Source organism: Triticum dicoccoides, chromosome 1B (assembly GCF_002162155.2).
Source record: "Triticum dicoccoides isolate Atlit2015 ecotype Zavitan chromosome 1B, WEW_v2.0, whole genome shotgun sequence".
NCBI lineage: Eukaryota > Viridiplantae > Streptophyta > Magnoliopsida > Poales > Poaceae > Triticum > Triticum dicoccoides.
In genome coordinates this window covers 20,064,138-20,069,115 of record NC_041381.1, presented here as the reverse complement: position 1 = coordinate 20,069,115, position 4,978 = coordinate 20,064,138, and the positions used below count along the sequence as shown (strand labels likewise).

Here is a 4,978-nt window from a genome sequence, read left to right as displayed (position 1 = left end):
CAAGTTCTTCGTGGGGTTGCCATAAAAGGATCGATGCTGGACAGTCCAAGGGATAGATACCAGCAGAGGGACAGATGTGTCGGTTGTGCTGCTCTATTGGACTCGGCGTTTGGGAAATGGTCATATGTATGTATATTTGTATTTTGGTGAAATGCTGGGCAGGCCACGGCCCACAGCACGGTTTTGCCTGTGAGTAGCTCTGCCGGTGGCTGGACTGCCGAGCGATTGGCCTGTAAAGGCCTTCAGGATGAAGTGAATATATTTTTTGAAGTAACAAATCCCACTAGCCATAATGAAGTGCAGTTTTTTTCGAATTAAGGAGGTCAGGTGAGCTTCGATATTCAGTCATAACAAATACGATAATACACCCTCAGGTTTGTCCGGTTCAGCGGAATAAAAAACAATTAAACAACATACAGATAAGTAAGTAGATGGCTTATTTTCTACTGTCTCCGTTTCCAAATATTTGTTTTTTTAGACATTTCAAATGAACTACAGCATACAGATGTATGTAGACATATTTTAAAGTGTAGATTCACCAGATTTCCTAGCTCTGTTTTCAATAATCTAAAAAAAGCTCTGTTTTCAAGTTTAACCAAGGCTATACAAAATTGTATGAGGCCATATTACTTTCACCAGATTTATCTTCAAGTACATTCCACACTAAAAATATTAACACAATTTTAACTTTGATATAGGACAGAGAAATAAAAGAACGCATTGATTTGGTGTACCAGCTATGTACTCTGTCTGGTAGTACTTTTTTGTTCCTATGCTGATCTGCATAAGCGTTTTTCCTTACTGCATTTCATTATACATACACCCTTTTCAGTTGTATGTAGCAGAAACATGTTGGTAGAACTAGCAAAAATATTCTGTTTTTGTGAGGAAACTAGAAATTTTTCTCTGAAGTAGCAAATCTCGCAATGAAGCGCATCTTTTTTCTGAATCAAGGAGCTCAGGTGAGCCCCAAATTTCAGTCATTACAAATATGATAATACACCCTCAGGTTTCTCGGGTTCAGCGGGAAAAAACACCAACATGACATGGGCAGGCTCTCCCATGTAACAACATGCAAATAAAAGCAACGACTGCCATTTAAAACAAATTATCCTTGTAAAACAAACTATCCTTGTAAAACAAACTATCCTTGTAAGAGATCAACTCACTCCCACACCTTTACTTAGTCTATTACAAAAACCAAACAATCTCTTTCTGAAAGCGATTGCCATTTAAAAGAAGCCTTTCACACAATTAACTTCCAGCGTAGCTTGAAACTTTTTCATTCTTCAATTCTTTGCATAATTGGCGCCCACCCGACGTTTGTGAAACACCTCGGATGCCACCAGCAGTAACCTGTACGTCCCTGCTACTGCTACCTGCATATTGCACAAGTCAATTCTTTGTTCTGTTTTTTCAGGGCAACTTTAGTAACTATAAGGTGGGATCCATAGGGAAAATATTTCCCAAGCAATCATCATTCCTAACTTTCCAAAAAGACTAACCAACTGTGGCTAGCCTAGCAGAAACACTGTCCCTCCTACTAATAGGAACTGCACCAAAACAAAAAGCACACATCAAATTGTTCAAAATATAACGAGCAACCGGACACTTAAAGAAGTATCACATTACCTATAAGATTCAGATTACCTCTGTTTTATATACTATTCCTGAATGTTAACAATAGGATTACTTTTTTCTCAGCTAGACCAATAAAACATCGAATATTTAACTTTACTAACTAATCAGCTGGGATCAATGGGGAAAAAATTTCTGAAGCAAACATCATTCCTTTTTTCCCCAATAGACCAAATAACTGCCGTTACCCCAGCAGAAACCAGATTCCTATCTTTACCCCTGAAATTCATCACCAATCACAAAGTCCCTCCATGCTAACAGGAATTGTATCAAAACGAAAAGCACATTGTCCAGTGTTAAAAATATAACGGGAACCTGAACACTTAAGATTATTCTGGTTAAGATGCTATTTCTGAATTCTAACCACAGGAACATGTTGATCATAAGTGGAACATTTACATAGCAAAATTTTCTACAAGGTCATTTCACCGGTTGAGCTTTCAAAGTTATATAAAGGGAAAAGTATATTTTTCGTCCCTTAATTTTCTTGATAGTCTAGAAATGGTCCCTCAACTCTAATACCAGCAAAATCTCGCCCTTCAATTTTTGAAACCGGATATTTTTCGTCCCTTGAGTTGCTTCGGGTGGTTTTGTGCTGACGTGGCATAGTTTGGACCATTGACTTCGCCACCTCATTGTCCACCTCAGCTTGGTCTTCTTCCCCCTCTCATTCTATGCCCACCGGAGCACTTCACTGCATGTGTCTGCTCCGGCCGCCACCTCCGTGTGCTTTGTGTGGCGGGATGCACGCGCACTTCTCCATCGCCTTCGTTGAGAGGGGCATGAACTGGGACAAGAGGCTGCTCGCCTGGAGCGACTCCGACACGGAGAACGACGGGGGCTACGGTGGAACAGCGGACATCGTCACTGAGGACGCACAACATGAGTACGACAACCGGAGCGCCGGCCTCGTGGACGGAGTACTCGTCCCGGGTTGGACGGCCTATGCCGCCACATCGGAGTCTGTGCAAGCCCTGAGCTCCTCCAGCTCCGGCAAGTGCGTTTGCGTCATGCACCGGGAGCGCAGCAGGCCACGGGGCGGAGCTCGACGTTGGCGCATGGCAACTGTTCGATGGAATGCCCACTAGATGGGAAAAAAAGGAAGACGAGGAGAAAGAAGAAGGGCGAGGCCACGCCCTGGAAGACCGAATGCGCAGCTTCCTTCGTCATCGTCATCTCGTCCTTCCCTGTCTCTCGTCGAAGTAGGGCACGGTGGCCACGCCCTGGAAGCCAGTGTCGGCACATCCACGGCGAGCACATGCCGGACGCCATTGTGCATGCCACCTTGGGCTCCGGCGTGTGCAGCAGCAGCAGGCTGAGCACGTCTGTGTGGCTCGCGGACCGTCGAATGCCGTCGCGGTGCTGACAACCAGTCTGTAGACGAGCCTTTGGCACTCATAGCCAGCCTTCGTGTGTGCGTCTTGTGTTTCCAGCCGGTTGGCTGCGTGCGTGGGAGTGGTGCGATTCTGGCCGGTGGTAAATCAATTAGCTTAGCTAGCTTCGCACTGGTGGATCGTTCAAGTTGATCGCTGCTCTAAACGTGTGCGTCTTGCTGTATCAACCGGAGCTAACTACGTTTGTGCAAGATAGGCGAGGCGGAGGAGCGTAGCTGCATAGAGGCGAGGCCACTGCTGTCAGAGGCCGCGGCTGGAGCAGACACACGTGGGCCGTGGCGAGGTGCTCCCGTGGGGAGAGAGAGATGGAGAGAGGGGAGAAAGACGAAGGTGAGGTGGACAATGAGGTGGCGAGGTCAACGGTCAAAACCATGCCATGTCAGCACGAAACCATCCAAAGCAGTTTGAGGGATGAAAAATACCTGGTTTCAACAATTGAGGGACTAGATTTTACTGGTTTTAGAGTTGAAGGACTATTTCTAAACTATCGGAATATTTGAGGGACGAAAAATATACTTATCCCTTATATAAATAGAATACACAGAAAACACCCATTTTTCTCTAAAGCCATCTACAGACCAAAACCTTCACAATCAGTGAGCAATTTATGCCATAGCACAAGATTCCTTCCAAATTAAAGAGCAGTGAAATTAGCCGCTAGCACTCTACCTACAGATATATGCTTGCATAAAGATAAATTCTGTAACGTGGGGTACTCGTCACCTAAAACACATCCTCTGTCCATAAATATTCTCAAAATCTACTTCTCTCCCCACTACCAACTATCCTTCAAAATTACACAGAATAATCCTTGGCTCATCAGCCCTTGCCAAAAAAAGAGATAGAGCAAGTTTCACACTACACTATGCCGAGATCACTTTTGTGATCAGATACTTATGCCTAAGATATTTTTGTAAATAACTTAACCTATTTATAATTTCCATAGTCACTAGTGAGCACTAGCCATGGAGAAAGAAATATGATAAACTTAATAGGCAAATACATACATATCACCCAGCAAAAAAACGTACATATCAAGAGCACATCTGATGCAATGTGAGTTCCTCTGCGTGACTGTGTCAGAGTTCAGTTCTCCTCCTCACTATCAGAAAAATCGTCATCATCCACCTCGTACTCCATTAAATCGTCATCATGAGCACCTGGGAGATTCAGAGATCAAATCCATGCACACAGAAAGCAATAAGGTCAGGCGGACATGAGAAAACACATGGACGAGTAATTAGTTAGGTGCAGCGTGACTACCTTCTGCTATATCCGGCAACATTTCAATATAAATCTCCTGATGGATGGGATGGGCTTCGAGGGCACGCCACACCGCAGACTCTGCTTTCCTTGCCTCCCCAACCGTCGCTCCACCACAATACAACCAAACCATGACATACCGCTGAAGGGAGAGCAGGTTCCCCTGCAGGCCCACATCGAAATCACAGTTACCATCCTCTTTCGCCACCCGCACGCCCAGGCTGAACTCAATTGCTTCCACCCTTGGCAAAGCTCCCGATTCAAAAATTATCTGCGCTGCTGACCCACAACTCAAGTAAAAGTCTACCATACAGCGGAACCCATCTGCACGGATGATTAGCAGCCGCGATGTTTGGTGGGTGCTGTCTATCCTGAGACAGCGAAGGGACGTCAACCCCCCAATGATTTCCACGTCCTGCTGCTGCACCTCCTTCACTGGCCAGAGGATTAATTCCGAGAGGTTTGAGAGATGTGAGGAGTCTCTCTTTATCCACCCTCGCAGTGCAGAGAGTTGGGTGGGCAAGTTTGACATAAATTTGCAGAGATGTACAGGAGGCACCCGACGTTGTCCCAAGAGATCCATCAGTTCAAAAGATGTTTCTATGGGATTGCAATTAATACAAAGACTCTCGATGTGATGTAGGTTGCACAGAGACTTCACGAAATCTTCATACAAATCCAAA

General features: G+C 45.0%; 1 long non-coding RNA gene across 1 annotated transcript in view; it reads right to left on the bottom strand.

Moving 5' to 3' along the window:
* The window catches only part of LOC119316648, a 30,660-nt gene extending 29,423 nt beyond the window's left edge, over nt 1-1,237 (bottom strand). Inside the window, exon 1 of the long non-coding RNA XR_005153133.1 lies at nt 1,178-1,237. This is a non-coding gene — a long non-coding RNA (uncharacterized LOC119316648). The remainder of the gene's footprint in view (nt 1-1,177) is intronic.
* Nucleotides 1,238-4,978: the final 3,741 nt, after the last annotated feature.